General features: G+C 40.4%; 1 protein-coding gene across 2 annotated transcripts in view; it reads left to right on the top strand.

The window, feature by feature from the left end:
- The first annotated feature begins 5,458 nt into the window (after positions 1–5,458).
- The window catches only part of TPK1 (thiamin pyrophosphokinase 1), a 465,917-nt gene continuing 446,548 nt past the window's right edge, over positions 5,459–24,827 (top strand). Inside the window, exon 1 of one of the 2 annotated variants that reach the window (XM_058179856.1) lies at positions 5,459–5,527. The gene's annotated coding sequence lies outside the window, so the exon portion shown is untranslated. The remainder of the gene's footprint in view (positions 5,528–24,827) is intronic. The other variant, XM_058179862.1, reaches the window with a different exon arrangement.

The raw sequence follows: 24,827 nt of genomic DNA on the forward strand, positions 1-24,827 counted from the left end.
TCCTTAACCTGATAACCAGCATTGTTATTTCAATCATCTTTAAAGTATATAGTGCTGGACAAAAAATATAAAACATTCAGAGTTGTGGTTCCTGGGCTCTTTCCCTACAACCCTAGGGAAAATAGACATAGCCTCAAAGGAAAACAATAAGTAAAAAAAAACCTACAGAATAATCTTATTAACTACTTTTAATTGCTTTTCAAAAATAAATAAAAGCAAGTTTGGTTCTTATTCATGCCCACCTACTAGTACTTTGCATATAGCCCCTGCAACACTAAAAATTAAGTGTGGTGCTTAAGCAGAAAGAAAAGTATGTCTATCATTTCTGTTCAGCTCAATTCTTTTAAGTAACAGCAGGCCTAGAATTATTTTCCAAGGTTATACTATATATCTAGTCCCACCACCATATGCTTGTATCATCTCCCCTGTTCAAATTCAGTGCATGTACAGTTCATTTCAAAGGGAAACCGCAACAGATGTGGCAGAAATATAAGGCTCTAGAAGAAATGTTGAATTTGAAGAGTTTCAAATATATGATGCCAAATTTTTGCTTTACAGAGGAAGCTTTATATAACCAAGCTGCTCTGATAGCCAGTTTGAAGTCTACTGTTTCATATTTGAGTAGCAGATTAGTTGAATATTTGATCAGTTTCCAGCTACTACCTGCCCTTTTCAGTGAAAGCTTTAGTGATGAAAAAGAAGCTTATTTCTAGTCTACAAACCATATGAAGGAACTATATTTATTTGAATAGGAATATAGGAGGAATAATATAATAGTATATAGACATGATGGTGAACCTGTGGCACGCAGAGCCCTCTCTGTGGGTACATGCACAGTTACCCCAGCCCAGCTCCAGTCACATTTCTCCACTGCATTTCATTCAATCAATTCCAACTTCTCACAAAAGAAAAAGATCTCACGAAGTTGGAATTGAGTGAACTTTTTCACTCACACACTTCAAAAACTGTCTACTATTGACCTCACCCCATTCCTAAGAGGTCTATAAGGGGCGTGCATAAGAGCACACGCGTGCCTACCATTCCTGTCCTATTTTTCCTTTCATTATATCCAATTAATATAGTTAATACATACTTATGCTTATATATATGCTTATTATTGTATAGATATTTCATGCTTATGCTTATATATACTGTGTGACAAAATAAATAAATAAAATAAAATAAAACAATGGGTGAGATAGGGTCCCCTCCTCCTGAAGCCCATTACAACACAGAGCCACAATGCAACCCTGCATCAGCTCAGCTCAGCAAAAAAAGAGCAGTTTCTTTTCCTGCAGAGCTGCCTGTGTTGGGATGCCTTGCCTCCCTGCCAGCCAGCTAAGCTTCATCACACTGCTCCTGAGCATATCGGCCTATGGACGTCAGTTTCCCACCACCAATTCAGAGGTTCCTTCCCTCCCCACCACATGGCAGGGTGGGGGGAAGAGAGAAACAGAGGGAAGTAGAGAGACAAAGGGAGGGAAAGAGAGAGAGAAAGAAACAGAGGAGGGGGAGAGGGAAATAGAGAAAGAGAAAGGGAGGGAGGGAAATCCTGTCCTATTGTTTCCTTTCGTTATATCTAATTAATATAGTTATTACATACTCATACTTATATATATGCTTATATATTGTATAGTTATTTCATGCTTATGCTTTTATATACTGTGTGACAAAATAAATAAAATAAATAAATAAAATAAAGAGAAATGATATTACAAAAGTTTTTCATTTTTATTGTTGCTAAACATAATGTTTCAAAAGCAGAGAAAGTCACCCTAAAGGAGTCTTTGAGGGCTGAATGCTGAGGGGCACGGACTTCTTCTGCGTTCCCACCCCGCACTGAAGTGAACTGAACAGGCGAAGGTCTACCTGTTAAGTGGCCCTGCCAAGCCCACTTTCAAACTCCGCTGAGCACAGCTCCAAACATTCAGCTTGCACATCCCTCCTAGCCGATTCTACACCACAGTGGCACTATGGAAGGTATGGGCCCTGCCTGCTTCACTCTCATGGGCCAAAGGTGGGGCTCCATGCTGCCGCCTCCCAGCCAGAATGCCACATTTGTTTGCTTGCTGGTTGCCTCCAAGAAGGGAGCTGCGCTCAGGCTGCCTAGGCCCCCAACATGGGGGGAGAGAAGGAGATGGAAGGGGTGTGTCTCCCCAACAGGATCCAGGTTAGAGTTGCCTTAATGCTTGACTTTGCCTGCCTGCCAGCCTCCACTCTCCCACCAAAGCCCAAATGGTTGGATTCACACGACACCTGAAGCTGGACAGGAGAGCACAGATAGATAGATAGATAGATAGATAGATAGATAGATAGATAGATAGATAGATAGATAGATAGATAGATAGATAGATAGATAGATAGATAGATAATAGAGGGAGGGACGGAGGGATAGATGAGACAGAGAGAGAGAGAGAGCTAAAGGGAAGGAGGGAGGGAAAAAGAGAAAGAAACAGAGAGAGGCAGAGAGAGTTGCGAGGGAAAGAGAAAGACAGAGAGAGGGGAGGGGAAAGAGAAATAGAGAAGGAGAGAGGGAAAGAAAGATAAATAGATAGATTGCTTTATTGATACATGTAATTTAATACATAAATATGTAAAATAGAATAAAATTACATATAATTACATTCCGGTGTTACCCTTACAATCTACCCCAAAGATACATGTAATTTAATACATAAATATGTAAAATAGAATAAAATTACATATACTGTAATTACATTCCAGTGTCACCCTTACAAGCTACCCCAATCAGTTCCACACATGTAGATCTCAACCGAACCATTTTGTTTAAGTACTGTGCTGTGTTAAATGTTATTTTCAGGTTCTAGCCATATATAAATAAGTTGCTTTGATATGGGGATCCCAATGGGTCATTCATTTGGCATATAGACCAAGGTACCTGTCTTTCACCCCCTTATACAAGCAACAATCAAATACAGAGATGCTCATTGTAGGGTATAGAATGGAATCTCCCATATCTGACCATTGTGTCAAGCTGTTTGAATCTCGCTTATGTAAATATCTCCCTAAGATGTGTTGGCAGTTGTAACTTCAAATAGCTGTCTACTTTAAAAATATGTTTGTATTTGCTCAGCCATTTCAAGTTACCCACCTTACAAAGGATAGCTATATCATTCTGTGCTTCTATATCCTTAATTCTTTGGGCAGCTCTTTTTTTTTATCTTGATTCTATCCCTCTGTTTATGCAGCCTAGAACTGTGTTGGCTTTTTTGGCAGCTCCCGCACACTGCTGATTCGTATTTAAATGGTTGTTTACTAGAATTCCAAGATCCCTCTCACAGTTACTACTAGTGAGCGAGGTACTACATATACTGTACCTGTGCTTTTTGTTTTTCTTGTCTAAATGTAGAACCTTACTTTTTTCACCATTGAATTTTATTTTGTCAGATAGCACCCAATGTTCAACTCTGTCAAGATCTTTCTGTATTTTAAGCCTATCTTCTGGAGTGTTAGCTATTCCTGCTAGCTTGGTGTCGCCTGAAATTTGATGAGTTCCACATCTATCCCCTCATCCAAATCATTGATCATATGTTGAAGAGTACTGGGCCTAAAACAGAGCCTTGGGATACCCCATTGCATACTTCTCTCCATGTAGATGTAATTCCATTGAGGACTACACGTTGAGTGTGGTTGGTCAGACAGTTATTAATCCATCTCATGGAGATGTTGTCTAACCCACATTTTTCTACTTTATCTAGTAGTAGGTTATGGTCTACTTTATCAAATGCCTTACTGAAGTCCAAGTAAATTATATTAACAGCATTTCTCTGGTCCACTAATTTTGTCACTTTGAAAAAGAATGCAATAAAATTAGTCTGGCATAATTATTATTTTGTTTGCTTCTTGGCTGATTCATTGCTTGATTATCTTTTCCAGAATCTTCCCTGGTATTGGGGCCAGGATGATAGATCTGTGGTTTCCTGAATCTATTTTATTTCCTTTTTTGAAGATGGAAGCTAGACCAGCTCTTTTCCAGTCCTCTGGCGGTTCCCCGGTGCTCCAGGATAATTGAAAGATATAGTTCAGTGGTTCTGAGATCTCGTTTGCCAGTTCCTTCAGAACCTTGGGGGGGGGTAACCCATCTGGTCCTGATGATTTGAACTTGTCTAAGGTAAACAGGTGCTCACTTACCATTTTCTTACCTATTTTAATGTGTTCCTAATCTGTTTTTTGTGGTGCTAATTTTGATAGGTTGGACTGTTTTTTCCCCGCTGTGGTAAGGACAGATGCAAAAAAACAAGTTAAGTAATTCTGCTTTCTTCCTGTTGTTTGTCCCTTTCTTGCCACTTTCTCCCAGCAATGGGCCAATTGTTTCCTTGACTTTTTTCTTGTTTTTAACTTGTTGAAAGAAGCTGTTTTTTTTGTTATTTTTTACTTTTGTTGCAAGCCTTTGTCCATTGTGAGTCTTAGCTTTCTTCACTTCATCTTTGCAGGCTCAAGCTATTTGCTGATATTCTGCCTTAGTTATGTTCCCCTCTTTCCTCTTTTCATACTTGTCCTTTTTGTCTTTCAATTTGTCAGAGAGTTCTTTATGCAGCTATGCTGGTTTCTTTTGAGAGCTGTTATTTTTCTTCTTCTATTGTTCTAGGCTGGGCTTCTATTGTATTGTTCTAGGCTGGGCTTTTATAATCTCATTTTTCAAAATTTCCCAAGCTTCTTGAGTTGTTTTCCCATTGAGGATTCTCATCCATGGAATTCTTCCCAAGCTCTAAGTTTATTGAAATTAGCTCTCTTAAAGTCCAAGACTCTGATTTGACTTTGTTCTATTGCTTGTGCTTGCATAATATTGAACTCCAATATTGCATGATCACTCGCTCCCCAAGGTTCCTGTAGCTTCAATAACTTTTATCATTTCATCTGTGTTAGTGAGAATTAATTCCACTATGGCTGATCCCCTTGTTCGTTTATCTATTTTTTGGGAAACAAAGTTTTCTGCTAGCTTTGTTAGAAGCCTGTTGGATCTTCCACTTGGTGCAGAGTCTCTCTGTTGAGGTCAGGGTAGTTCAAATCCCCCATTACTATTGTGATGTGCTTCCTACATACCTTATCTGCCTAGCAATAAGAACATCTCATCAATTTAATTAGCAGTAAAAAGAGTTCATTTTTGAATATATTTTAGTTAAGTATGACTAAATTTTATTCTCAAAGGTTTTTTGTGATTCATTTTATGCAGACTAATTTATCCTTAAGGGGAAAAAATCATTTCGAAAGAGCTGAAAGTGATTTACTGTTAATAAAGCACTCATTTCAAAGCAATTCTAATTCCAAATGACTGTAAAACTATCAGTCACGAGTCAAGGACTACCTGTAATTGTTGATTAATCAAGATTATTTTTATTGAATGAAAAGTTATACCTCCAATGTTATAACTCACCAATAGATGGCAGCACCAACTCACTAAAATCTCTACAGGAGGTTGTGTTCTTCATCTATTCTTTCACTTTAGTTGGTGGAAGTTACTATGAGAAGACACTGTTCTGTTTTCTTTGTAAAACAGAAGCGTGAGGTGAGTACATACTATTCCTGTGTTTTAATCTATGGGTCACGACTGAATTTTTGACTGCCAAAAGAGTCCCTCCAATTGAAATAATCTGCTGAAGGCAAGTTGTTTATTGTGCTGATTTTGTTGATACTAGTACTGAGTTGCTAGGTCAAAAAAGGTAAAGCTAGTAAAACTGAATGTGTTATTGAGAACAAGGTAGATGACCTGTGAAGTAATCAGGAGCCTCACATGAGAAAAGATGAATTGATTAAAGACAATTGATCCTTAATTAAAATTCAATTTTAAAGAAATATGTGGTCACAATTATTGATGTCCTTCAATATTAGAGAGCTTGTACACATTTTGCTGATAGTAGCGTGCATCAAATGGTGGGGATAAAACGGAAAAGTAAATACAAAAAACAAAACAAAAAAAGCTCATTTCAAGGATTAATTTCCTATTTCATTTATTAAATACTCCTATTTAAACTAAAGAAGCCAGGAAGATTTCTGAAGGATTGCAAGAATCCAATGTGTAATTTGAAGAATGGCAGAACTGTATTCTCACTGTGCTTCAGAAGCCTCATTTTCCAAATAGTGACACTTAGACACAAGCCTGCGAACATAAGGGCTTCATGGCCTGGACAAGGAATAGGAGATTGTTGTTGTGGCTTGGAGGATCAAGACAGTGTGAGACAGTAGTGTAGGGCTTGGAGGATCAAGACAGTGTGAGACAGTAGTGTAGGACTGTCTCAATCACAGTCATGGTGCAGTGACTGAAATATTTTTTTTCCTATTTTTATTTTATTTATTTGTCACAATAGTATATATAAGTATAAGCATGAAATAACTATACAAATTGGTTACAATCAAAGGGAACATTAGGACAGGAATGGTAGGAACGCTGTTGCTCTTATGCACGCCCCTTACAGACATCTTAGGAATGGGGTGAGGTCAATAGATAGTTTTTTGTTAAAGCTCCAGCACCAACTTTGACAAGTACCGTAACGCAGGGCAGCCAAAAGGGTATGGATCAATAAAGAAATATGGGGCAGATTTCAGTACCCCTGAACTTAGAAGTTCAGCTCTACTGGGTGAGTAGCTGAGGCTTCCCAGGGTGTGTCAGCTTTGCAGTGCGCTGCAGGGCCAGACTGGGTCAGTTGCCATTTCCAGAGGGAGCTGTGGATTTGTGACATAGTGGAGCATCTTTCCAACTCATGCCTGGCCTGCCACAGGCCTTCCTTAACCCCAAGGCACCCTCACACTCCTTACCAGCAGTTCTCTCAATTTAATGACCTATAGTTCTTGCTTAACAACAGCAACTGGGAATGTCAATATTGCTGGTTACATAACATCCCACTTTAAGATTGCTTCCCTTAGCAATCAAAATTCCTGTCCCAGTTTTGGTTGAAAGTGAAGGAGTACCTGAAATTTACTAACTATTAGAAAGTAACTGAGATTGTTTTTAAGCTGATGCATATTTTCCACTGAAATCAATGGCAATTAGTAGTTCTGTTGATTTTCTTTCATATAATGTAGCTGCAATCCCAAAAGCAATCCACTGCTGAAGACACTTTTTCTTTGAGGAAAATAGGAAAGTGGTTCACTAAGAACTAAACAGCAGAGAAAAACTAATCAAGAAGGACGCTCTAATTAAGATTTTAATTTTGCCGAAGAACTTTCTATTTTATATTTAAGATGAGCATTATCAAGACTGAAAAGGTTACAACTTGGTAGATCAATGCTGATATTTGCCAAAGATGCTACTAATTTTTTCTGTAGATATAAATAATCTCCAACTGTCTACATCCTTTGTACTATTACAGTCAAATAAATTTGCTTTATTCAGAATGCCTTTATGATTTTCAGTTCACATCAAGGCACCCTACCATCTTTGTTTTTGCTTTATTTAGCCACATACACTTTCCTTAGAAAAGTGAGAGATGCATCTTAAAATACAGTTAATTCAAACATTCGAGCAGCACTTACTGGTTTAGCTGAGCCTTTTGTCATACTTTTTAAAACCTGTCAATGTTTTTGCTATAAAGTTGTTTACAGCTCCACAGGTTTACCTCCTAGTAAAAAATAATGTAACAATATATACATAAAGCAGCTTTCTTATAATACAGTTGTTTACATAAATCTCAGAAAGGTCTATTTTAATTATCCATGCAAAATAATTTTCAAAATGGAGCCACAATTTCTAATGACATTGCATAATGTTGTTTAGATCAAATAATAATGAACAGGGGATAAAAAACAAAGAAAATCTGCAAATTCAGTGTTACTTCTTTTTCAGTTCAAGCAAGTGTGATGGATAATATAAAAATGTGATAAATACAAACTAAAATAAAAATAAAATAAAATAAAAATTTAGTTCCTAAATTACAATCAGGCAAGCATCCAGATGAGGCAAACTGAACTATAGAGGCTGAGCATTGCACTGTGGGGCAAGGATTTAAAATGCAATGACATCCTATCTTTTGTGTGGTTTTCAACAAGACCAAAAGAACCTATTGTCAGGGCATTACATTGTTCTCCCAGAGTTTGGCATCACCTATAAGAAGAGTTCCAAAGAAAATGACCCCCCCCAAAAAATAGCAATGCTTTTAAGGAAAATGCATTAATTCACATTCTCAGCAGCCCTGCATTTTTGCGAAGAAGCAAACCATTCTTGTATACAGCATCTCAAGAGCATCTCAAATCCAATACCTATTAGATATTCAACTAATGTAATTAAAGAAATGGGCTTTTAAAAATATTGTTTGGAAGATATGTAGCATTGGGTTCAGGAGATGTAACTATATATGTAGATGCAACTGCAAATTGAATATGATAATTAAAAATGGGAAAATGTATTGTCTATTAGAAATATTCCTTCCAGCCATTTAATAATATGGAACCCTTGACAGGGTATTCAGCAGTGTGGCTTTGTGCTAGGAGAAATTTCATGATATGTTATATAAACAAATGAAGTTTTTGCAACTATTAGAGACTACCAAATATTGACTGCTGCTACATTTTTGTTGTCAAATACTTTCATGCAGGAACTATTGAAAAACCATTGGATATTAAATGATCTTCTATAACAATTTTCTTGTCATATAATATCCAGGTAATATTAGGAAAACTCTTTTTTTATTTCTGTAATGAGAAATACTGAAGAGAACTAGAAAAATGGGAGGGAAATGCAATACAACTCTGATTTAAAAGCAAATGGAAATTAGTCCAATATTCAAAAAGAACGGGATACTATGGATCTTTTAACTAGTTGTAAATTCATGATGATAAATTCAAAACTTACTCTATTAATAGAGCAGCCATAAACATCCTGAATTACTATAGACTCATTGCACTAATGTCTATAGTGATGAAGTGCTTTGAGAGACTGGTCCTATAACCCCTCAGGTCCAGTCTTCCACCAAATTTGGTTGACAGAAGAGGCCATCGCCACTGCTCTACATACAGCAATGAGATACCTGAGAAATCTGGAAATTATATCAGAATGCTTTTTATAGACTAGGGTCAGCAATCTTAAACATTCAAAGAGCCATTTGGGCCCATTTCCCACAGAAAACAAAACACTGGGAGCCACAAAACCTGGGTGGGCGTGGCCAACTCAATGTAACTCAATCCCAACCAGTCACATGACCCGTCCTAGCCACGCCTACCCAGGTTTTGTGGCTCCATGTTTTCTATGGAAAATAGGTAACTCCCTCTCTGTCTATCGCCCCCTTTCTCTATACCTTTCTCTCTCTCATCTTTCTTTCTTTTTCTCTATCTGCCTATCACCCTTTCTACCTCTCTCTTATCCCTCTCTCATTTCTCTCTGTCTTTCTCTCTCTTTCTTTCTCTTCCCTGTGTGTGTGTGTGTGTGTGTGTGTGTGTGTGTGTGTGTGGCTCTCTCTTGCTCCCTACCTCTGTCTCTTCTCACTCTTGTAAAATCCTGCAGCCCTGTGTGCTCTCTTTCGGGCTTTTCGCCAGCTGTTTTTTTTTTCTTCGATTTGGAAAACCAGGCAGGCAGAGTAATGAGCGCAACCTGCTGAGGAGGCTTCCCTCCCACTCCCACTCCTCTCATGTGCACTTTCCTGGCCCCACCACAGCCGATCAGGGGTGTGTGAGAGGAGATGGGGGAGGAGGAGGGACGCCTTCGCTGCAAGTTGTGCTCATTGCTCTGCCAGCTCAGCTTTACAAAAGGAAGAAAAAAAACAGCTGGTGAAAAGCCCCAAAGAGAGCACGCAGGGCTGCAGGGCTTTCAGGGAGTGAAAGAGACAGAGGCAGGGAGCGAGAGAGAGTGAGATACAGAGAGAGAGAGAGAGAGAGAGAGAGAGAGAGAGAGAGAGAGAGAGAGAGTGTTTCCCCTTCCCTGGGAAAATGAAAGTGTTATGTATTTATGTTTGTACCTTTAAATATTTGAGCGGGAAATCAGCACGTTGCTGATTGGACGAAGCCTCCAGCAGAACTGTATAAAAGGAGAGGTTTTTCCCCCAGCCTGTTGCTGGGTTCACCCTATATTAAAGAGCTGTTGTCACTACCCTGGTCTCCAGCCTCGTTACTTCCCGAACTTAACATTGGTGACGAGGATGGGATCTCGAGGCTGAGGAGAACCAGAACCGAGCTGAAGCACGATAGACCCGAACCCAGCAAATCCAGGGCAGAAAAGCGGAGATGGCCAGTTACACTCCGCCCGCACCGTTCGACCCGGCTAAGGAGAAATGGGGGAGTTATATGACCCGTTTAGCTTCCTAAAGCCAACGAACTGCACGGAGTCCCAGACAACCGGAAAAGGGCTTATTTCTTAAGCCACTCCGGCCCGGAGGTCATCGACATCGCGGAAGCCCTGGCAGAGCCAACGCCGTTGCAGTCGGTGTCGTGGCCAACTTTACAGACTTTATTAAAAAACCACTTCGCACCAACGCCGTCCAAATACGTGCGGCGGTTTGAATTGGAGAGCGAAGGCAGATGGAGGCGAGTCCATCGGTGACTACATGGCCGCCCTGAAGAGCGTCAAGGACTGCGGATACCGTGACCTGGGCGAGGTGCTCCTCGAGCAACTCATCCGAGGTCAAAGACATCCGTTTGCGGCGGCGGCTGCTACTAGCAAACACTAACGCTAGCCAACGCTCTGGGCGAAGCCAGAGCACATGAAATGTCCTCTCAAGCGGCAGAGACACTGCAGAAGCCAGTCCCACAAAGGCGGCGCGAGGCAACTCCGGTGCACCAGGAGGAGGTTCAGACCGAATCCGGACGGTGAAGATGAGGAAGGGTCTGCCGCACCGAGAAAGCGACAAAGGGGACCGAGACGAATCACGGAAGCTGCGGGGTCAACACCAGCGCCAACGCTGCAAGTTTAAAGACGCGACATGTCGGCGGTGTGGGAAGAAAGGGCACCTAGCTCAAGTTTGTCGAGCGGCCCAACCTTCCCGCCGAAAATTCAAATCGGCCAATCAGGCGCGGAATCGGCAAGGCGACCCGCGATTGGCTCAAACAAAAAGGCGCGGATTCCAACAAACAACTGTGGTCATAGGCGGCGCCTCGTCAGTGGAGAAGAAGATCTTCACCAAGCCAAAAATAGAGAGTCGGTGCCGGCTTAAGTAGACACGGGATCAGCGATCACCATCATGTCCTGGGACACTTTGGCGAAGTCTGCCGTCAGTCGAGCGCCACCTGCAAGCACAACGGCTACGAGTCCACGACTACCAGGGAATCGCATCCCTGTTCGAGGGACCACCTCCGTCCGAGTCAGTACGGTCCACACAAGAAGACCCTGCCCATCACGATCGTCGAAGGAACTCTGCCCAGTCTGTTGGGACTAGACTGGTTTCGTGCCCTGGGCATGGGAGTGACTGGCATCTACAGAAGTGACTGCAACCTGAAAGACATTCTCTTTAACGAGTTTGAAGATGTCTTCAAGGACTGCCTGGGCAAGTACAAGGGACCCCTATTTCCTTCAACTTAGACCCCAGGTAGCCCCCATTAGGCTTAAGGCGAGGAGGTCCTTTGCCCTAAAACCAAAAATCGATAAGGAGCTGGACAAGCTCATAAATCAGGGATTTTGGTGCCAGTCGATCACGCAAAGTGGGAGGCCCAATCGTCACCCCAATAAAGTCGGACGGGTCAATTAGAATTTGCGCTGACTACAAGGCGACGCTTAACAAAGCCTTACAGAAAAGCGCTTACCGGTTCCGTGGTGCAACACTTATTGCACTCTTTGGGGCAAGGGCAAGTCTTTGCAAAGTTAGACTTGGCCCAAGCCTACCAACAACTGCCAGTAGCGCCCGCACAGCCAAGCCCAAACGATTGTAACGCACAGGGGGCATTCAAGTGCACCGATTGCAATTTGGGGTCAGTGTGGCACCAGGGTTGTTCCAAAACCTAATGGAACGACTACTGCAGGGCTCCCAGGGTAGTTCCCTACTTTGATGATGTCCTAATTTCAGGGAAAACATGGAGGAATTGGGGAACGTTAAGAAAGGTTTTGGGGATTTTCCGGACAGCGGATTAAAAGTCAAGGCAAACAAATGCCAGATAGGGGTCGAATCCGTCGATTTCTTGGGCTACGGATAGACAAGAAGAATTCACCCTACTGAGAGCAAGGTTAAGGCAATTAGGAAGGCTCCAGCGCCCAAAAACAAAGCAGAGCTGCAGGCATTCCTGGGGTTGGTGAATTTCTATGCGGTCTTTTAAAGAACAAAGCAACCGTTCTATGGAACCGCTGCATAGGCTCTTAGGAAAAATACTGTTTGGTCTTGGGAAAGTCAGAAAATAGGGCTTTGAAGCAGTAAAGAACCTGCTCTCAAGTGATAGCCTGCTCATACAATATCACAACTCACTACCCCTAGTGTTGGTTTGCGATGCCTCCCTTATGGGTGGGGCTGTGCTCAGCCATAGACTTCAAACGGCACAGAAGCCCTATAGCTTTTTATTCTAGAACGATGTCCTCCCCAGAGAGAAACTACAGCCAATTAGACAAAGAAGCACTAGCCATTGTGTCAGGGGTTAAAAAATTCCACGAGTATGTCTTTGGGCGGAATTTTGAAATCGTGACTGACCACAGACCGCTACTGGGGATACTGGCTGGCGACCGCCCAACGCCTGTGGCACTTTCGCCACGCTTGACCCGATGGACTATATTCTTAGCCGCTTACTCGTACAAGCTGCAGCATCGACCAGGAAAAGAAGTGGGGCATGCAGACGCGTTAAGCCGATGCCCACTACCAGGGGCGACCGAAGACCCCACTCCGGGGACGCCCATCCTACTTATTGACTCTTTGGACTCTGGCCCAGTCACATCTAAGGAAGTGGCTCGGGCATCATACCGGGACATTGTGTTAAGGACTGTACTCGGTTGGGTACAGAGAGGGTGGCCGCGCCGGGCTAACGTTTCAAAGAATTTGTTAAAAGCGAGATGAGCTCTCGGCTCAAGGGGTGCCTGTTATGGGGTGATCGTGTAATAATTCCTGATAAGTTAAGGGAAAGGTATTGGACCTCCTCCACGAGGGTCACCCAGGGATCGTAAGGATGAAGGGTTGGCTAGAAGCTATGTGTGGTGGCCACTCATGGACGCAGAGATTGCTGAGAGGGTAGGAAATGCCAGGCTTGCCAAGAGTCCAGACCTCTACCCCAACGGCCCCAGTCAGGAATGGGAAAAACCCCAAGGGCCCTGGTCAAGAATCCACATTGATTTTGCTGGCCCTTTCCACGCCAAACGTTCCTAGTGGTGGTTGATGCATTCTCTAAATGGTTGGAGATCATACTCATGAAATCCACTACGGCCGAAGCAGTAATCGCAACCCTCGCCACCTATTCGCAACTCACGGGTTGCGGACACTCTGGTGTCCGACAATGGGCCTCAATTCACGGCAGCCCAGTTTGAAGAATACCTGGCAGAGGAGGCATCCGACATGCCCTCTCTGCGCCTTTCCACCCTGCGTCGAATGGCCTTGCAGAGCGTTCCGTCCGGGCGCTAAAGAGGCATTGTCAGGCTCAAGCCAGGAGACTGGCAAACAAAGATAGACTTTTTCCTAGCCGTCCAACACAGAACCCCAAGCATGGCCACAGGGAAAAGCCCAGCCGAATTACTAATGGGACGGAAACTCCGGTGCCCACTTGACCGTTTGAATCCCCATTACACACCAGAGGGTTACAAGGGGGAATTAGAAAAGACAAGGGAAATGAGCATAGGCGACGGTGTGGGCCCGAAACTATGGGGACGGCCCTAGTTGGTTCGCAGGCCAAATAATAAAGATAACCGGGCCAAAATCGTACGTGGTAGAGCTACCAGACAACCGAGTGTGGAGGCGCCACATAGATCAGTTAAGGAAACGAATAACTGATCAAACCGAACCAAATGAAACAAATCATGACCAATACCAATCAGAATTCACAGCTGACAATGACCCGGGGGAGGCGCAAGACTTAGCTGAGGTCCCAGAGTTCCAGCGACGCCATCAGGTTCCCGAGGGAAACAGCTGGGAAAGTTTCAGAAGTAATCCAAGGCGGATGGCCAAGAAAAAGAGTCAGCCAATAATCCAGAGCCTGTTGGCTCAGATAGAGAGCTGGGAGGAGAAAACAGCCCCTCCGACCAGCTCAAAACACCACCCAGAACTGAACCGCGCAGGTCAGAAAGAACTAGGAGACGCCCAGGTTATTTGCGTGACTACGTCGAAAAGTAACATGTAAATAAATATGTAAATAGAGGCAAAGTGTTTTCTGGGAGGGGAGGAGTGTTATGTATTTATGTTTGTACCTTTAAATATTTGAGCGGGAAATCAGCACGTTGCTGATTGGACGAAGCCTCCAGCAGAACTGTATAAAAGGAGAGGTTTTTCCCCCAGCCTGTTGCTGGGTTCACCCTATATTAAAGAGCTGTTGTCACTACCCTGGTCTCCAGCCTCGTTACTTCCCGAACTTAACAGAAAGAAAACAGAAATATAGGTCTTTCTGAAAGAGCTGGGATTGGGAAAGGAAACAGAAAGCGGTACAGGCAGGGAAAGCTATCCCCTTCTTTCTCTTGGCCCCGCTGACAAGGGGGGTGGAAGGCCAGGCTTGGGGGATAACCCCAGGGGTGAAATGCTCCCAGTTCGGATCAGATTGCCCAATCCGGTAGCGATGATGGCGGGTGGTTCAGAGAACTGGTAGCAAAAATCCCTGCCCCCCACCCCGCCCAGCTGAGCCGCACGATCATCAGAGGGTTGGGTTTTTTTTACTTTTGAAAGCATTTTTCTTCAGCTAAAAAAATGCTTTTAAAAGTTAAAAAAAAGCCTCTGATGATCGTGCGGCTCAGCTGGGATCATCAGAAGCCTTTTAAAGCATTTTTTACAACCTCTTCAGCCAAAGAGGTTGTAAAAAATGCTTTTAAAAGGTGTTGGCGATCAGGCAACTCAGCTGGGATCGTCAGAACCCTTTAAAAGCATTTTTTCTACAACCTCTTTGGCTGAAGTTGTAGAAAAAATGCTTTTAAAAGGCCCTTCTGGCAATCCCAGCTGAGTTGCCTGATCATCAGAGGCTTTTAAAAACATTTTTTCTATAACCTCTTCAGCCAAAGAGGTTGTAGAAATTTTTTTAAAAAAAGTTAAAAAAAAGAGTTGGCCATGCCCACCCAGTTACATTACCACCCCGCACCAAGCCACGCCCACAGAACTGGTAGTAACAAATTTTACATTTCACCCCTGGATGGCCCCCACCTTGCAAGATCCACCCCCACCATTCTTTCCCAGCAGCCTTTGATGGTGGGAACAGCAAATGTACCAGGTGGAATATTGTTGCCGCATACTTTGTGCCTGGACTAAGGGTCTGACCATGCCATTGTTATGAGAGGAAGCCGCAGCAGAGAGCCCAAAGAGTCACATGTGCTCCAGAGCCACAGATTGCCAACCCCTGTTATAGACTATAGCTCAGCCTTTAATACTATTTTACCAGGCATTCTCATTGAAAAGCTGACTGACCTGAATGTCCCTCCTCTCATTTGAGACTGGGTCAAAAAGTTCATGACATACCATCAACAAACAGTAAGGGTTAGGTCCTTGACATCTTCCATCCTGAAGCTCAGCACAGGGTCCCCTCAGGGCTGCATGCTCAGCCCCTACCTGTATTGGCTGCATACACATGACTGCATATCTTCAAATCCATCCAACATCATAATAAAGTTTGCAGATGATACAACAGTGCTGGGGCTTATAACTGGAGGGAACGAATCAGCATATAGGGAAGAAGTCCAGAATGTATCCATATGGTGTTCAAAAAACAAACTACATCTAAATACTAGCAAGACAAAGGAGATGATGCTAGATTTCTGGAAGAACAGAGAGGAACCTGCCCCACTGTATATTGAGGGGGGCTGTGTAGAGTGGGTTTCCTCTTTTAAATTCTTGGGAGTTCTCATTAGTCAAGACCTCACCTTGAAAAACAACACATCCCACATGGTGGTTAGTAAGACTCAATAAAAACTTCATTTCCTTAGAGTTCTGAGGAAGAATCAGGTGGAGCAACGGCTGATGACTTTTTTCTATTGGTCAATTTTTTTGTTTCTGATCAGATTGCATTTCACAATGCTTCAAGTGTATAATGGCTTATTTAGTTATATTAACAGAATAGATATCATTAAACATTATAACTTTATAACAAAAAAACCAGTAAGTAATCCATGGGAAATGGGGTGGGGAGGAGTAAGTGAAATCTGAGATGCTAACAAAGCAGGCCCAGTCTCTGGAGACCCTGTGAATTGGGTGGGGGAAGCAATTGTGGGGACTCCATGGGAGCATGAGGTATCTCAGTAGATTGGGGGAGGCCTTGAGTGGTCTGCTGTAGCACTAGGCCCCACATGCTGTTCCACAACTTGAGATACCTCATGTGCATTTAAAGAACTGTGCATTTGATTAACAAATGCATTGGGGAAAGCAGGGAGTGATCACATTCATTTACCGTGATTCAATCAAACGAATCCCCAGGTTACAAATGTAATTGGCAGTTACATTTGTAATTGGAGAATTACCTGTATAATGAGAGTGAGGGAGAGTCTCAGGAAGTCCTGCCTTAGCACCACATAAGTTCCATGTCATGCCCACCCTAGCCATGCCCACCCAGTCACATGACCACCCAGCCACACACACACACCCAGTCATTAGGGCAGGAAACTGGTTGTTAAAAAATTTGCAGCCCACCATTGATTAAAGTTATGGAGAAACAGTATGTTTTGCAGTCTTTCTGGAAAAAAAAACCCATAATGGGCAAGTCATTCTGCAAAACATTTCATACTTGTCTTCTCAAGTGACAGATAATAAATAGATTAAATAAGCAAATAGCCGTGATAGCTCAGGCTGTAAGAAGTCTGTTATTAGAACACAGCAGCCTGCAATTACTGCAGGTTCAAGCCCGGCCCAAGGTTGACTCAGCCTTCCATCCTTTATAAGGTAGGTAAAATGAAGACCCAGATTGTTGGGGGGCAATAAGTTGACTTTGTAAATATACAAATAGAATGAAACTATTGCCTTATACACTGTAAGCCGCCCTGAGTCTTCGGAGAAGGGCGGGATATAAATGTAAATAAAAATAATAATAATAATAAAGGAACAAAAAACAATTTAAAAAAACAACATAATGGAACAAAAGCAATTGCATGCATCTAAATACAGTCTAATCAGCAATCTAGTATCTGATTAATTTATCTGACACACTCATCAGCTAACATACTAAAATACAAACATGAATTATAATAAATGCAACAAAAATCACAACAAAAAATAAAGTGGTCTTATTAGTAAACAGAAAAATGACTGTTGGAAAAATAACACCTTCAGCTGCTCACGTTACAGAAAAAGAGGAAAGATACTAGGTTTTCCATGTACAGGTTTTTGTCCTATTAAGTGATTTACATTGTATTGAGATGTTGTTAAAACATCTATATGACTGTGGTTAGGAAGTGAATTTCCTGGTAGTATGGATGAAATTGAATAAATATACTCCTTGGTCCCCTGGGTCTCTATTTCTAGATGAAAACTAAAGTATTGCTATTTATAGGAGACTTTAGCTTCAATCAAAATAGGATAGCATTGTGTCTCCAGTCTGATAGATCTCAGACAATAATTAAAAGTAATTATTGAGCTGAATATAGATTTCAATTCAGTTCATTAACCCTTGTCTAGTTAATGACTGAATTAAAAATGGCTCAAAAGTGCAAGGAGATAGCAAGGAGAATTATAGCTGAATGTCTTATGGATTAATGATCATCTGTTTTATATCTTCAGATGATCTGGTATTTTCATGCAAATGTTAAAAGAAGATAGGATGGAACTCTTGGATGTCATAATTTATGTGCAAATGTGTCACACCTGTATTTTACTAGTCCTGCTTTCTGGACATTGCTTTCCAGAAAGAATCTGAACTACTGCAGAACTATTCATCCATTTTTTTCTTTTTAAAAAAATAAAAGACTACCATTTTTGAACATATCAAAAGTAACTGAGAGGTGAAACAGAGATAACAGGGACAACCTTGTATAATTTTTGATTATTCATTATTTTAAATAAATGTTCATCCTAAAACTGACCAAAAGCAAAACCAAAATAGATTTTTTTAAAAATAAAATGTGTCATTTGTTGCTTTGGATGCTTTCTGTCTAACTCTCCATTCCCTGGTCTCTGCTAAGTTGACTAAAAGTGAATTTAAAAGGCAGACTTGTTTTTTGCAGGCCTCATTAAATTCCTAAACTAAATTTCTTTGCCCTCATCCCTTTAGTAGCATCCTTGAAACTGGTTCTTTTCATTGTTTAAATAATAGATTTGTGAGGAAAGGCAGAGCTAATTCTAGAAGTGGATGATTTCTTCAGACCAAAGGTATCAAGAACCAGGTAAAGGAAATGAGGAGCTTCAATGGAAATGATTTGTGTTTTCAACCCTGCTCTCATTATTGTTAATAAAAGTGCCCTTTTTGTCACCAGCTGGAGTTAAGTGAATATACAGTGAAATAATAGCTTGGGCTAAAAAAAGCTTTTAGGAAATGACACTACCTAGAAAAAGGGGAGTTTTTAAATAGGAATGAGGCTTGATGAGTGTGCAGCCTCTGCCACTGTGAAATATAAGAGTATTATGAATAGAGCATTTTCTTTCGCTGTCGCCTGTCTTTTCACACTGCACAATAGGGTAATGGAAGAAACCTTGAACAGCAGATGAAGTGTTAGTAATCTTCCCTGCTGGAGTGGAGTGTTTGAAGAGAATATGAGATCACAGGTGAAAGTTCACACAATGCAACAGGATTTTCAGACACCTTTTCATTCTATTCTTTTTCTCCTTTAATCAAAATTCCATGGACTAAACATTTCAAAAGGCTCAGCAGTATGGTGTAACTATTGCATATAGTTCCTTATCTATGCCATATCTTGGTTCTCTGGCCCTGGTTTTCTTCATTGAGGATCGTTGCTGTTGGCCTCTAATTTCTACTTTGAGAACTGTTGAAAACAGCACATTTTAATCGTGCTGCAAATGGATAGTCTTAGTCTAATATCATAAAAAGCATTTTGCACCAAAAGCATTTTACCCATGACCTCATTTAACTTTGTCAAGTATTGTATTAACACATTTTAAGTATGGAAGAATTTGCTAGATCAAAACAAAAGTTCTTTTAAACCATAGTTTTAAGGACCCATCAGATTCTTTTAAAAAAGCTTTAACTGAAACATGGACTGGGCACTCGGATTTTGAAAGCATATACACAGGGTATAGGCAAGATCAGCTAGTTCTTCAGTATAGCTGAATTATTATAGAGCTTTTTTCTAAGGAACAATCAACACTTAGAATAATGCCTGAAAGTTCAAATTAAAAGAAGTATAGTATGTTCTAATAGGAAAATACTAGAAACTACCCTAGCCATACAAACAGTCAGAATTGCCAGCCATTGTTTCAGGGATAATTTCACACTAAATAACAGATATTTGCTTATTTAGTTTTATTTTTATTTATTTATTTTATTTATTTATTTGTCACAACAGTATATATAAGCATAAGCATGAAATAACTATACGATATATAAGCATAAATATAATCATAAGTATATAATAACTATATGAAATTTGATACAATCAAAGGGAACATTAGGACAGGAATGATAGACACGTTGGTGCTCTTATGCACGCCCCTTACAGACCACTTAGGAATGGGATGAGGTCAATAGTAGATAGTTTTTGATTAAAGCTTGGGGATTTTGGGAAAAGACCACAGAGTCTGGTAGTGCATTCCAGGCATTAACAACTCTGTTACTGAAGTTATATTTTCTGCAATCAAGATTGGAGCGGTTCACGTTAAGCTTAAATCTATTGTGTGCTCGTGTATTGTGATTGAAGCTGAAGTAGTCTTCAACAGGAAGGACGTTGTAACAGATGATTCTATGAGTTAAGTTCAGGTCATGTCGAAGGCAGCAGAGTTCTAAATTTTCTAAACCCAGGATTTTTGTTGTATTCGGAGGAGTGGAGTACTCTTCTTGTAAAACATTTCTGGATATGCTCAATTGTATTAATGTCTGAAATGAGGTATGGGTTCCAGACAGGTGAGCTGTATTCAAGAATTGGTCTAGCAAATGTTTTATATGCTCTGGTTAGTAGTGTAGTGTTTCTGGAGAAGAAGCTACGCAATATTAAGTTTACAACTCTTTTTTGCGATGTAGTTGCAGTGAGCTTTGGCACTTAGATCATTTGATATGAAAACTCCAAGGTCTTTAACGGGGTGGGGGTCATCTACAAGGTAATGTCCATCGAGCTTGTATTTAGTGTTCAGATTCTTTTTTCCAATGTGTAAGACAGAGCATTTGCTGGTTGAGATTTGCAGTTGCCAAGTTTTTGACAATTCCGACACAAAGTCGGAATGGTCAAAAACATGATACTCTTTGTCTGAAATAATGGTGTCAGGGAGGGATGAGTTCAGCCATGTTTCACATACAAATATAATTTCAAATGTACCAGTATTTAACAAGAGGAGAAAGTCAGGCAATTTTTTTACAATGCTTCTTGCATTTATCAATTTGCATTTAAGATCTGCAGGGTCTGGCCTAGAGGAAATAAGGGAAATATTTATAATAGTTATAAAATATTTTATTTTATATTTATAATAGTTATAAATCTATAATCTTAAACTAATTTATTTATTTATCCATTGATAGATGCATACAATGTATATGCTACTCAACTCCCAGTGACTCTGGGTGGCTTAGGCAAGGACAGGAGAAATGCCATTATCAAAGCAAAAGTTAAATAAAAGGAGCCTGAGCTTAGGCCTAGAAAGTAACGATGTGTGTATGTGTGTGTGTGTTTGTAACAATAGCAATAGCACTTAGACTTATATATCACTTCATAGGGCTTTATAGCCCTCTCTAAGTGGTTTACAGAATCAGCATATTGCCCCCAACAATCTGGGTCCTCATTTTATCAACCTCAGAAGGATGGAAGTCTGAGTCAACCATGAGCCTGGTGAGATTCAAGCTGCCAAATTGCAGGCAGCCCACAGTCAGCGTAAGTAGCCAGCAGTACTGCATTCTAACCACTGCGCCACCAAGGCTCATATGTATGATACATTGTCCCCTGTATACAATATTGGAGGGAAGAGGGAGCGAGAGGCATATTCAAACTGGCAAGATTCTGTCACTATATCTATTACAGGTATAGACTTATAATCAGAATTACAGTTGCAAAATTTCAGTTGCAGAAGGCATCTAGTGATTTTTTTGATATTTTTTGTGCTGATTGTTAAGCAAATGCTATGGTCATTAAGAGAACACAGCAGTTGTTAAGCAAATTAATTTTCCCTAGTAGGTGTTTTTTGCTGGGAACCAAAGTAAGTGCTGGAAACTGGCAAACAGAAATGGCATATGTCAAGACTGATTCGCACTTTTACCTTTCCTTTCGGTCCTTCACTCGCAGCTTGACAATAACAGGGGGGGGGAAGGTGGATGGACTGCAAGAGAGGGAAAATGGTATTCACGCATCCGTTAGCACCATGGGGCATTGCTGGCTTCCCAAGGACACATTGAGCAGATGTCTCAGTGTGGCTGGCTGTTTCTCATAACAAAATGAACAGGAGTGATTGGTGGACATTTTGGACTGTGGGTGGCCTATGGGGGAAAGGAGAAATTAACTATGCTTGTTTTTGCAAAGAAAACCCAGAGTTGGTTTCACTTCTTCTGTGCTAATGTGGTTAATTCAGTAAAGTTGTATACTCTTGGAAAAATACTGTCCCAAGAGTTCTTTTTTCTGAATTCACCAACTGACAGCTGACACCATAAAACACAGTGACAGGCAAATGGCCATAAAGGTGAACCAGTTCCCAAGTTCCCAAAATGTGATCACATAACCACAGTGGGATATAGCCATCATAACTTCAACAATGAGTCAGAAGAAGCTTTGGGAAGTTGTTTTAGCTTTGAAGAATTGTTAAGTAACTGACTACCTGTATAGTAAAAGTAGTTCTTATATACATCACATTGGTTTCTTAGTCATGTCTACTTTGGAGAGCTCACAATTTAAAAAGTAAAACAGTACAGAGGATAAAAAGAAATCATAAACAGCCCACAAAACAACATATAACCACAAAAATCCATTTTTCATTTGACTGAGCCTGGGAGACTTTATCCAGACATATCCAGACACATAATAGTTTGTGAATATCAACAGAGTAGAGTCACTCTGATCTCTCATGGGATAATACTCCAGAAAAAAGATATTACAATAAGAAAGGCATAGTCCAGATGATGACTACTTAATTGATGAGATTGGAAGACTCTGCCTGATAGTAGTGACAGGCAGAACCAAGATTATAACTGGACTGGGAGGTCCTGCTCCCAGTAATTCATGCCATTGTAACTTCTTGTTTAGACTACTGTAACTTGCACATGGAATTACCCCTGAAGAGCATTTGGAAATTTCAACAGGTACAGAATAGGTCATAAACAGGTCATAAATGATGCCTGATATGCAGCATATGTATCACCACTGCTGTGTGAGTTGCATTGGTAATTGGTTTGTTTCTGTGTGCAATTCAAGGTGCTGGTTGTCACTTTGAAGCTCTTCATGGCTTGGGTCCATGTTACCTGAGTGGTGTTTTTCAAGAATCTACCTGTCCAACATGATTTAGTAGAATGGGTATGCTGCATATCCCATTAACCAAAGAATGTCAGATGGGAGGGAGTATAAAATGGACTTTTTCTGTAGTGGCCTATATGGAATATCCACCTTCAGAAATCAGAATGGCCCTAACTCTGTTAGCCTTTCATAAGATCCTAACATATAATATAATATATAATATAACATATAATATTGCAAGATCTAAAATGGACAGCTAACATCAAAAACATCATCAAAAAAGGATAACAAAGAATGTTCTTTCTGTGCCAACTCAGTAAGCTCAAACTGCCCAAGGAGCTGCTGATTCAGTTCTACAGAGGAATTACTGAGTCTGTCATTTGCACCTCTATAACTGTCTGGTTCGGTTCTACAACCCAACAAGAAAAACACAGACTTCAGAGGATAATTAGAACTGCAGAAAAAATAATTGCTACCAACCTTCCTTCCATTGAGGACCTGTATACTGCATGAATCAAGAAGAGGGCTGTGAAAATATTTACAGATCCCTCACATCCTGGACATAAACTGTTTCAGATCCTACCCTCAAAACGACGCTATAGAGCACTGCACAACAGAACAACTAGACACAAGAACAGTTTTTTCCCAAAGGCCATCACTCTGCTAAACAAATAATTCCTTCAACACTGTCAAACTATTTACTAAATCTGCACTACTATTAATCTTCTCATCATTCGCATCACCAATCTCCTTCCACTTATGACTGTATGACTGTAGCTTTGTTGCTGGCAATCCTTATGATTTATATTGATATATTGACCATCAATTGTGTTGTAAATGTTGCACCTTGATGAACGTATCTTTTCTTTTATGCACACTGAGAGCATATGCACCAAGACAAATTCCTTGTGTGTCCAATCACACTTGGCCAATAAAAAATTCTATTCTATTCTATTCTAACATACCTAATCCACTGTTCTCTTCGTACTGTCCCCACAACAATTCTGTGGAGGTCAGTTGGGCCAGCAGAGAGTGACTAGCCAAAAGTTACCCAGCCAACTTTCATGCCTAAGGCAAGACTAGTACTCAGCTTCCTGGTTTCTAGCCTGGTGTCATAACCAGTAGACCAAGCTGGCTCTCTCTCCTTTCCACCATTTGTGGGATTTTGTTTTTTTTTTTTATTTTATTTATTTTATTTTATTTTAATATTTTTATTACTTTTTTCTAACATTACAAACAGAAAAGAAAATACATTATTCCACCCTTGTGCTATACATAAAAAAAAGGAAGATTTGGGTCTTCGGATATGTCCTCATGATTGCCAAAATCCACGTTCTCGAGGTACAGGTACTGAGGCGTCCAATGTTCCAAGAGCATAGTCCACGAATGGTTTCCAAATCTTCCAGAAAATATCTTCTTTATACACACCACTTCTAATTTTAATATCACATGTCATCTTATCATTTAAAGCTAATTTCCACATTTCAGAATTCCACTCTTCTATTCTAAAAATCACATCTAGTTTCCAATATCTAGCTATTATAATTCTACCTATTATAATCATAATTCTAATCAATTCTTTTTCATATTTTGTTAATTCTATTTCCTTAATTACCAACAATAATATAGTTTCCATTCTCAATGTTATTACTTTCCCCATCATTTCAAATATCATTTTCTCCAATTGTTGCCAAAACTTTTTAACCTTATCACATTTATACCACATATGTTCATAAGTCCCCAATTCCATCTCACATCTCCAACATTTTTTACTAATTTTTTTATCCATTTGTGACAATCTTACTGGAGTCAAATACCATTTCCAAACAACTTTATAATTATGCTCTTTAATCCTTATAGATAAAGTTCTCATAATTCTACTATTCCAATTCACATTCCAATCTGACTCTGGTATTTCAATATTAAGATCTTTTTCCCAATTTGTCCTCATCACTCTTTGTAATTTTTCATCAGAGTTTATAATCTTATAAACCCTACTAACGAGTCCCTTTAGCCCAATTTCATCTTTCATAATCCGAGATACTAAATATTCAAATTCAGTTTCACATCTATTTATCGAATAGTTTTCCCTTAATTTTTTTGTCCATTTTTCTATCTGTATTTTTTCAAACCAACTTAACCCTAATTTTTCAATAATTTCTTTGTTCCTCCTTTCATTTTCTAAAACTTTTAACCAATCTATAATAGTTTCTATATTTTCATCTTTAATCACTTCATTACGTTTTATATTATTTTTAATCGG

This window comes from Ahaetulla prasina, chromosome 4, assembly GCF_028640845.1.
Source record: "Ahaetulla prasina isolate Xishuangbanna chromosome 4, ASM2864084v1, whole genome shotgun sequence".
Classification (NCBI taxonomy): domain Eukaryota; kingdom Metazoa; phylum Chordata; class Lepidosauria; order Squamata; family Colubridae; genus Ahaetulla; species Ahaetulla prasina.